The 11,226-nt window shown below is 38.8% G+C and overlaps 1 protein-coding gene across 1 annotated transcript in view; it reads left to right on the top strand.

The window, feature by feature from the left end:
- tmem196 (transmembrane protein 196) overlaps positions 1 to 11,226 on the top strand; it is a 59,256-nt gene that overhangs the window by 40,731 nt on the left and 7,299 nt on the right. The gene's annotated exons all lie outside the window — the stretch shown is intronic.

Here is an 11,226-nt window from a genome sequence, read left to right as displayed (position 1 = left end):
GAGCTGTGGTGTATCTGAGGCTTGTCCTAAAAAATTTGGCTTGCAGCACAATTATAACCTTTTTTTCCCCTCCAAATGATAGTTTTACGGTTTTACCCCTCTCACATGCTTTGAATACATTTAAATGTTTTAAAATTCAATTGTATTGTTTTCTTTTGCACTTGTTCATGCTTTCACTAGCACTTTCCTACAAAAAAAGTGGCCAAGTGTGCTTGCTTCAAGCTTTTTTGTCACTTCAAGTTAAAGATTACTCTAAAACTAACACATCAAACAAATGAGAATTGCACATTGTGTATTTAAACACCAAAATGTACAATTTCATGGAATGAAATTCCACTAGCTTAATGCTAACGTATACAAAATTGAAATTCCATAGACAGGTTAGCGGGAACAACTGCTATTTTAAACACAATGAGCAGAAAACATAGTTTATAAAACACATGTTAGGTTAGAATATCTTATAATGGATTATCCATGTTTAACACAACAGGGGAGTGTACAGGAGCAATGCGGTGCACTGCAGTTGAACTATGACCTCAAATTGAACACTCGTGTTTATATTGCTTCTTCTGGGAGCCATTTAAAGCGGAGCAAGCGCTCCTGTGTGTGTGTTTGAGGATGTGTGTGGATGTTGGGGATCCAGCACGGCGTAGTGGGGGTCAATCAAAGCTGCGCTCTCGTCAAGGGGTTCACATGCTGGTGCTAAAGTAGTAGGAGGAACGTTGTTGTTTTTTTTTTTGTCCATTGTGCGCGGATTCCAATGACATGGAGTAACCTTCGCTGGCCGCTCTCCTGAGCGGGGGCCAAAAATGTCCTAAACAAGCAGGAGAACAGCAGCTGTGCGCCGACAAAAGACACAATCCCGAGTCCGCCATCTTTGGTATGATCGGATGCGTGTCTCCCAGATAAAAGAGTCATGTTGTGATTGGCTGGCTGCCCAAATTGCGATTGTGAGCGTGCCAACAGTTCCGATCGATATGCAGCGGTAAAGCGCACACACTCACACGGGTCTCTTATCTGATCTGTTTGACCCAATCGGTTGTTCACAAGCCTGGAGCTGGGCCCGCGATGTCCTCATTCATTCATTAGCATAATTTGTCAAAGAGGAATTTGAAGGTGGGGGTGGTGCCATTCTTGCTACCCGGCGCAGTCACCCTCAATTATGGTAATGATGCAAACGCACACCGTGCTGCGTTTACTTGAGTGAAAATGGGAATGTTTTATTTGGCAGTTTGACGACAAGCCTTCTCAAAATGCATAAACAAGTGATAATGCTGCACTTTGCGTGGAGGGTCAGCAGTTGGGGATGTCACGTTGTTAAGAAACACTCGTTGGCTTTCTTCTTATCCCGAACCTTTTGTTGATCATATTTTGTTGGCGTACAATTCAATTTATGTAAGTTGGACAATGGAAATAATGCTTTCTGTGGCAAATATATTACGTTCTGTACTTAAAAGGGCAGTTTACAAATTCAACAACACAGTATAAAGTTGTGTTCGGTATAAGTCTGACAGTTAGGGTATGTTTAATACTGTTTTTTCCCACACAGACCGATAGCAGTACTAGTACTCAACTCTTGAGTATTTACCGATACAAAGTACCGATACCACTATTACTTTTGATACATAACATTTTCTAGAAAATACATATATTTTTAAGTATTGTACGTGTTTTCTCTTTTTGTAACTGTATACCCACTTTTGCACGCCCCTGTATATCCCAATATAGTATTTTTGCGTAAAATTACATGAAATTGATAATTTTCTATTCTTCTAAATTCTAGGTAAACGGCCGCAAGAGGGCAATACCAGTATCGACCTCTGTCGCGAGTACTGATACCACGCAATAAGGCGGCATATCGGCCCGATAACTGTCAGAATTGTCATCTCAACGACCGATTTTCAGTTCAAATGAACAGTGTGTAAACCATCTGTAAAATCCAGATTCCAAGCCCTTCTCATAAACGTCTCCAGCCGGATCATGTTTGTCTTCCCTCGTTAGGGTGGTCAAAATATGGAAACTTGATAATGGACTCTTGTGTAAACACACCCCTGACCTTGTCAATACTGGTCAGCATCAGTATGTCGGAGGTAGATCCTTGTCATAATCATGACACTAAACACTCTTCTACCAATATATCCTGCCTCCATCTTTCGAGCCCACGCCCCACCCCCCCCCCCCCCCTTTTTTGGTCCTCTCCCCCCATTTGTTTGTGTTAGCAGTCGGCTAAGCTTTCCCTCACGCTGGTCTGGTCTCATCATTCTCTCGTCGCGCACACTCAGTACACGCACGCACACAAACATCAGTTAGCATCCACATTTGTAGCACTTCTCCCCAGCTAGCACCTGCCCACCTTCTCTTTCCATCTCCCCGCTTCAAAGTTGACTCCCCTCAATGATTTTCTCTCTGAACTATCTCCCACGCTCTTTTCAACCGCGATCTCGATACGCTGATGGGAGGACAAAGTTGAGGTTAGAGGTTAGATGGGAGTAAAGCAGGGATTCCCATCCATGCATAAAGCCACAGCAGCCTGCCCATGTGAGCATAGTGAGAGTTTGTCATGAAGTGTCAAGTACAGAGGACATTTCAAGAGATTACCTAGTTATAACTTTTTGCCAAAACACACACATAACAATAATAAAAAAGGACAAATCTAGTGGTTAATGGAGTTATATAGGACTTTTGAAAACATGTCTAAATGTACCAAGGCTGTATGCGACCAACACGCTAACGCAGCCGCGTTAATTTATGGAAAGGTTTACCCCCCCAACTTTAAAATAACTTACTTTAAACAGGAGGATCCCTTGCCGTACAATTGCCAATGGGTAAGAATGCAAAGTTTTAAATCCATGTGTGTCATCTATCCACGCCGTGTCTGTCGTACTAGCTAGCTTGCGCTAAGCTAACATATTTGTCTCTCGAGTCTAGCGTCTACGTTGGATTGAGTTGAGAAGTTTAATTAAAGTAGTGCTTTTGTCACAATCTCATGTCATATTCTGGCATTTATAAAGATATTCAATACTTAATAAAAACGTAACCATTGACCATTTTTGGCTCTGACTCAAAGCCACACACATCTATTACGATGTAAACATTCAAACCACAATATCAATTGTTTAAGTATTCAAACATGACAAACTGCTTTAAATGTGAGTCTGCATGCATTTAGAATTTTTTTTTCAAGGTTGCATTAGCAATTCCTTTGTTGTGCATACACAGGGACATTGTCTCATGTATGAACAGCCTATAGTCACTTCACTATTTTAAATGTCAGTGGGAACGTGAAACCAAATCTCACAATACCAAATTATTTCATCTTAATGAAGAACATGAAAAGATCCACTTAAAAAAAAAAGTTTAATAATTATTATTTTTCATGTCTTTGGACGTATTCAAATAAACAGGATAAAATGGGGTGTATCATGAATGAATGAGCTCTGGAAAATTGTTGGGGAAGGATTGCAAAAGTTCTCTTTAGTGAAAAAATGTGTCAATGCACAATTGCGAGGAATTCAGGAATGGAATTCAGTGATGCCCATGACCACTAATCTAGCAGCTCATAGCTCTGCATTGTAAACAGAAATAAGCGCCTAAAGTCTTTGTTTCCACACTGACATCCTTTACTTGCCATCTGAATTTATATACACTCCCCTGCGAGACTCATTCTTTTTTTATGTGGACTCATAACATTAGTGTTTGACATCAAAACTTGAACATGTGCGTTTTGGGGTCATTAGCAGATCTTTTCTGTCTCCATATGTTACATTTTCCGTCACTGTGGTAAAGGTGTTTGACTCATTAGTCTAATTTGTCTCTGTACTGTTTGGGAAAATTCCACAATTCTTGCAAATGAGGGCCTCTTGTGTGTTGCCGCTAATGTCCCTAACAGGTGTTTTAGGGTCTTTCTGTAAAGCTCTCAAAATGTTTCTGTTGTCAGCGGCTGTTCATTTCCATGGTTGACCTGCCTGTTACATATTACACCTGTGTTTTTTTTCTTTTTCAGGACTTTCCAAATGGTTAGACTGGCTATTGTCAATGTTCATGCAATGGAGCTGATTGTTTTTTTTTCATCTTTTCTCAGCTTGAAAATTTACTTGAAAATCTTTTTACTCCTAGACAGCTTTGCGGTTTTCACATTGTTAACCCTTTAATTAGTTTAAATGTCAATTTATTGATTTAAAAAAATCAATGAAATTGGGGAATACGAAATATAACTAGGGTCAATTGACATCACAATGTGATAGAATACAATTTTTAAATCGTAAAGGCTGCATTTTCAAAGCAAAAAAACAGCCTTTGCTTCAACTCGGTTATGTATATTTTATTCAGTCATGTTGTTGTGTGTTGATAAGTGCAGTGCTCAAGATGTGCAGTCCACGTTTCCATATCAAAGTTTCATGAAACATGAATAGTTGAAATGATAAAGCCACAAATTAGTTTTTATTGTTGTAATCTGATTTTTGACTTCACGCCACGCTCGTTTGGTAGAATTTTATGAAGACGTCATAATGATCACTTGAAAGACTGCAAGTCAAGTGTTTAGTAAGTTAAAAACTCAAATTGAAGTTAGATAAAGTAAATTAAGTTTTTGTAGTTTGTATTTTTTTTTTTAGAAGCATGTCTCCGGTGTGTGAGCGCAGAGCACTACCAGTGAGCTAAAAATCGGGTCCACCGGCACAGCTCAACTTATTGAATGAATTTTTTTGTTTGTTTCATGTTATCTACCAATACTACCTTTACAATCAACGTATTCAGCACCCCTGGCCTAACTTATAAGACCAAAAACATTTATATATAATACATTTGATCTTGTTTATTTTTATACAGATTAATTTATTGCTTGTGTTAGAAAAGAGAGCAAAAACTGATGGCATACCATGAAGTAGAATGTATGCGCAATAAATCCACAGCTGCTGGGGGAAAAGCGAAAAAGCATCAACTTTATTGCTAATTCCTAGCAACTGATAAAATATATCATAAATACCTCAGGATGTTATTGCGCTTTAGTTCTGCATTAATGCTCATAAAATGTGTCCACTTGTTCCTTTAAAATTTTGATTTGTCGCACCCTTGTTCCTCTTCACCTACATTAAAACCCCAGTAAAATAAATACCGCATCCAATAGTTGCAAAGCCCAAGAGTTATCATCCACTTAAATACACCCCCTACCTTAACAAGGCTGCTGTTTGTACAAGTGCTTTTCCACATTAAAACCACAATACCTTGAACTTGCGGATGTTACCTCATCAGTCAAGTGTCAAGGTTAATACACGAATATGATACATTATTATTTCACTTGCTCATTCCGTGGTCGGATGGAAGGATGTGAAGATGATTTGAAACGTACTTGCCTGGACGAGAGGAACATAATTGAATACTTTGTTTGCGGCTTAGCGGTTGAGAACGATCATTTAAGCGTCCAAAAACATCCGCCCTGTGCACACAACCGAGGAAAACCCCATCATTGCTGTCATGTCACTGCTGACATTTTGTTTTCGCCGCCTGTGGTGTCGTGGCCGAATGCAAAAACATAGACGGAATCCTGCACCTCATGCGGCCGCGAGCGTGACTTTTATCTGCTCCACTACCACAGTGACCAGTGGATTTTTGTTGTTGTTGTAACAAACTTTTAGCCCTGAGGAAATGTAATTTCCCTATGCCGATTATAAAACCGGATTTTTGCACACGTGGTGTTCAGACAAGGGAGGGCTAAATACAAGTTTGAATATCAGCATTTTTAACTCCAGGCTATCACAGTATTCAAGAGTAGAGGACAAAAATTAGCAAAACAATTTTTAAAATATATTTTACATTTTTTAGTACAAATTACATGTATTCTGTATCGATACTGTATATAGACAGCTAAACAGGATTATTTAAAATGGATGGATGGACATATGTATAGATATAGAAACAGTAGCTACGGCCAGATTTACACTTTATGACAACACAGAAGTCCATCCATCCATCCGTCCATATACCACAATACATATATAACAGTTCTCACAGTCATGTATTTTTTATCCTCTGCGACGAAAAACATGTTAGTGCTGTACTGATGAGCTGATAGAAGGTGAGATGACTCATTGAACAGTTAGTCGGGTCTTTCTGTGTTATACTGCCCATATGCGGTCAAAGCGGGCACACCAGAAGCAGCTTTGATTCTAATTTTGTCATTACGGTATGCTCTTATTAAAGCGGAAGTCAACCTTAAACATTTCTTGACAATAATATGTTAAATGCGACCTCACTAGTCTAAACATGACATTCTGAATAATATTACATTTGTGGAATATGAATTATGAAGCAAAATCCAGCCGTCTTTATCCATCTCAGGGGGCGGCCATTTTGCCACTTGCTGTCGACTGAAGATGACATTACAGTTCGTCAGGGCTCAGGCAACGACCAATCACAGCTCACCTGTTTTCTGAAGCTGAGCTGTGATTGCTTGTTACCTGAGACCTGAGCAACTACGTTGTCATTTTCACTTGACAGCAAGTGGCAAAATGGCCGCCTTCTGATATGGATAACAACTGCTAGATTTGACTGCTTAACACTTATTCCACTAACACAATATTAACCAGAATGCCGTATTTAGACTAGTGGGACTGCATAGAACATATTATTGTCAAGATTGACTTCCACTTTAAGTGCAATTTCATGGAATTATGTTTTTCCTCATTCAAATGAACACTTTCCAAAATGTTTTTGTTGTTTTTTGAAGGAAGGCTGGAAAGTATTCGTGAAATTTCCATCCATTTCAATGGGAAAATATTTTAAGCGTAATCAAATATTACTCAGTTGAAACTTTGGTCTCAAGGCACCATTGTATTGTATTCTGATCTTGGGATTTCATACAAATAAATATTTATATTTTGGGGTACTTGAAAAGGCTTATTAAATAAAATCTAAATCTTCACCAAAATTTAATGACTATATTATTATAGCATTTTACTCAAGCTTATTTTCAGCTGTTTAGTGCTTCACTGCAATAGTTTTTATGTGGCTATTTACTCACGTTTGAATTTTTATTAACATGTAAATATTACCTCACATTAAAACCAACAGTGATGTCAAATTCGCGGGGGGGGGGGGGGGGGATCCTTGAACTCTTCAGAATGAAATGAAAGGACAGAATTTCTCATTCAATGCCCTCGATCTTCATGCCCACTTGCACTCACCAGGGAGTCTTGGAGAGTCCCTGAGTTTCTCAGCCACATCCTGGGTGCCAGCTGCTGTGAGGTGTAATTCTGTCAAGGCCAAACAGAGCTGCGCGGCTCCGTGCCAACCTCAATATGAGAAAGAAAGGTCACCAGTTTGTGGTCCTGGAGCCTAAATGTCTGTAATCGGAATTTTGGACTACACCGCGGTGGAGTAACCATCACGTGGTTGGTGGTTTGCTCTTGTCTTGTACACACTCAAATAGTGTACACACTATGATTTGGTGTGCTTGTGTAACATAACCAGGCAATCCTGTTGAAATCTCCAACACTCAAAAGTAACAAGTTGTAACATTACCAGAGGTGGCAAATCCAGGTCCAGAAAGTAAAAAACCTTCCACAGTTTGATATTAGCCCTTAGCTAGCTAGCTCCTTAGCTAGCTCCCAATGATGCTCGTTTACCTGCTAGTGTGCTAGCTAGCCCATGATGCTCGCCTGCTAGGGAGCTAGCTAGCTAGCTAAGGGCTAATACCAAACTGTGGCAGGTTTTTTTATTTTGTGGACCTGGATTTGCCACCTCTGGTAAATGTACAACTTGTTAATTAGTACATGACTGGAAAAAGGATGACTACATTGGTGCCGTATTAGTCATGAGCTCCCTAGCAGGTAGGTAGCACACTAGCAGGTAAACGAGCACCATGGGAGCTAGCTAAGGAGCTAGCTAACTAACTAGCACCCAAACTATGGCAGGGTTTTTACTTTCTGGACCTGGATTTGGCACCTCTGAACATTACTGAGTGACTTTTGCCAATAGAAACTGGACAGTAGAGTCTGTTACATAACCCCAACCCCCCCACCCCACCCCCCACCCCCAAAAAAACCCAACAACAACAAAAAACTAAACAAGGGTCCTCAAACGTTTTACATCAAGTACCACTTTCTTCCAAAATGATCTCTATAAACACATTCGGTCGTCATCCAAAAAGTACTTGAATTCACTCGAGAATGCTTTCGGTTTCTTTTTCAAATTCCTGCTCATCTCTTCCCTTCCCGTAAGCAGAATAGAAGATCACTTTGTAGCAAGCTGATATCAGAGACAGTAAGAACTTTCAATGAAACGTTGGGAAAGATAAGCAAGAATGTAGTGAGTATTGTGGAATTAGAAAAAGCAAAAGATGATGAGTACACAAAATATTGTATAAAAAAAAAAAAAAAGGGGCAACATATATGATCATCCGCAGGCTCTCATGGGAACTGCTTGCACAAAGGTCCCAGAATAAACTTTGTATCATTACTTTGTGGTGAAAAAAAGAATCTGACAACACTGGCGTGTATAGGGTGTGGCGTACATACTAGTAATTTATGCGTCTTTGGCTCCACTGTTTGCTTTACAGTAGACTGGGATCCAAATCAGTCACTTAAACTCCAGGGAACAAAAGGAGCAGTAAGCTATTGCGTCACTTTTACAACTGTACGTGTGTGTGCGTGTGAGGATTTATTTGTCCAAGTATGGTTGCTGGTGTGTGGCTCTCCCACACTCCTATGCGTCATTCAGCACTATGTCATCATTCATCAGAAAGTGACTCTCTGTAGTAGACTTGAAAAGATCCATGTGGTTCTCTACCGTCCTTCCTTTTGTCCTTATAAACACACAAACACACACACACACAGCTGCTAAAGTGGACTTTGGACCACGGCGGCGTCCGATGGGAAGGCTGGGGGTTTTCTTTCTGGTTATTCTGGTTATGTGTGTCATTCAGTAAGCTTCTCGCGTGGTAAGGCTAAGTCATATGAGGAAGTGAATGATAACGTGGAGGTGACTGTTTCACACGTTGGAAACACGCACATTCTATCAACTGAGCAGTGAGTGTGTTGCTCGTATAACAAGATTAAGATTCTTGGGGGAGCTTTGCAGCATTATGTCACCTCAAGTTTGAAAGTCTGTAGTTGTTGTTGTTGTTTTTTTACAAAAACAAATGAAAATAGGTCTGATATTATTATGATTTACATTTTTTTTTATTAATAATTTATTTTAAAAGTATAATACTTTGGAAAATATGATAAATTTAGACAATATCAGAGATACTACTGTATAATTGAACACCACTGCAAACTACAACCACAATAATTAGCATACTTGGTTGTTAAATCAACACCCGACGGTCCTGACCATTTGACAGCGTCAAACAAACGTGGATGAGCAAGTCTTGAGTCATGTGTGCTTAATAATTATTAAATGAAAGGATAATACTTTAAGATTAATTTTCTTCTCCCCTTCGTCTTCCGTTTTTTATTTATTTATATATATATTTTAATTTTGCATATTTAATTTTACATACATGTTTAGACTTTTCTGCCTTTGTCAACTTACTGACATTGTTGGTAAATCTTTTGGACGTATGGTAAATTTCTGTCACTCTTTTGTTCTGCCTTTATTTTATCTATCAACTTTTTGTATTTTTTCAGCAATTTGTGGACATTTTTATTGTAATTTTTTTGCTTTTCTTCTTCCCTTCTGGGACATTTTATGGTCACTTTGTGGACATTTTTCGATATTTTAAAAAGTTTTTCTGACAACTTGAAAATTTGTACCCTGACATTTTTTTATATTTAATTATTCTTTTTTTGTATTTAATCATGAATTCATTTAATTAATATTTTATCTAAAATATACAAATAAATATGTTTAAAAAAAATGTTTTTTCTATTATTATATATTTTTTAAGAGGTCCACAGGGAACCACAAGAGAGGAACTAAAGAGCCACATCTGGCTCCAGAGCCGCATATTTCAGACCCCTGTCCTCGTGGGTAGGCTAGCGCGTCTAAAATAAAACGTAATTAGATCATCTGATTCTAGATTTATTTCAGCCGCTATTCAAATGCTGCTGTCAATCTGGAGTCTGCGTGACTCACACTATGATATGGCGCCCTCCAGTGGCCTAGTTTGTCAATACATACACTTAAAATTCTCGCTTCTACCTGACTGACATGCTGACAGAAGAATCAAAAAGTTATAGGTTTCACAGATTTTGAGAAAAGGTTGAAGGAGGTGATATTGGTCATCTTTATGTTTAATATGCATGGCAGCCTCCAATAGGACCGAATCATGCTATACCCGGCCTCTGGCTTACGTTGTCCTTTCATCCTCAGAGGGAGGCTGAGCATGAGGAGGTTTAATGTTCGAGCTTCTCACACAGGATGGAGGCACAGATCCAATTTCACTGAGATGAGAGGAAATTTAGAGGCCACTGACTCGGCACTGGGACTGTCGACAGAAGTGTGTGTGTGTGTGTGTGGTTCCTGCTGTGATGTGTTTAATACTTTATAAGAACTCTGTTTACTCTGCAGAGCAGCTAGCCAACGCAGCAGATGTGACTCAAATGCTGAATGATACAACTCGGGAAATACAGGAAATAGATCCCAAACACAATGTGGATATTTTGACCATGACAACACAAAATATGGGAACATCTTTTAAAAAAAATTTTTTTTTTAATGCAATTCAGCTATTCGAGACTCAAGAAAGTGTTGTTATAGCAACAAAATTCACTTTTCATACATAAGATTTGGATTGATTTAGGAGTTAAAAGGTGACCAAAATATTAGAAAATGGTTTCATTATAATATAATGGAAGTCTAAATCAAATCATGCTAGAACCACAGTAATAGACATATCCTGAGAGATGTCAAGTCTCAAATGTTCTTAACAATAATATGGCCTATATACTGACCCATTATTGTAAACACGACATTCTGATTAATATTACGTTTCTGGAATATGAACTAAGCATCAAAATCCCCATGTTTTTTTTTTTAAATTAATCTACGGAGGCAGCCATTTTGACTGGAAATTACATCACAGTTGCTCAGGGCTCAGGTAACGACCGATCACGGCTGAGTTTGAGTTTGGTCATGTGATGCTGAGCTGTGATTGGTAAGAGAGAGATGGATAAAAATGAGTGGATTTTCCTGCTTCATTCATATTTTACAGAAATATGTGCTCCGCCTCTCCCCATTGCCATCTGGGATCATATGCGTGGTAAATCCATATTGTTCCCTTAGTGC

Source organism: Leptonotus elevatus, chromosome 19 (genome assembly GCF_054856555.1).
Source record: "Leptonotus elevatus isolate MCC_2025b chromosome 19, RoL_Lele_1.0, whole genome shotgun sequence".
In the NCBI taxonomy this organism is placed as follows: Eukaryota; Metazoa; Chordata; class Actinopteri; order Syngnathiformes; family Syngnathidae; genus Leptonotus; species Leptonotus elevatus.
This window is presented reverse-complemented; position numbering and strand designations above follow the sequence as displayed.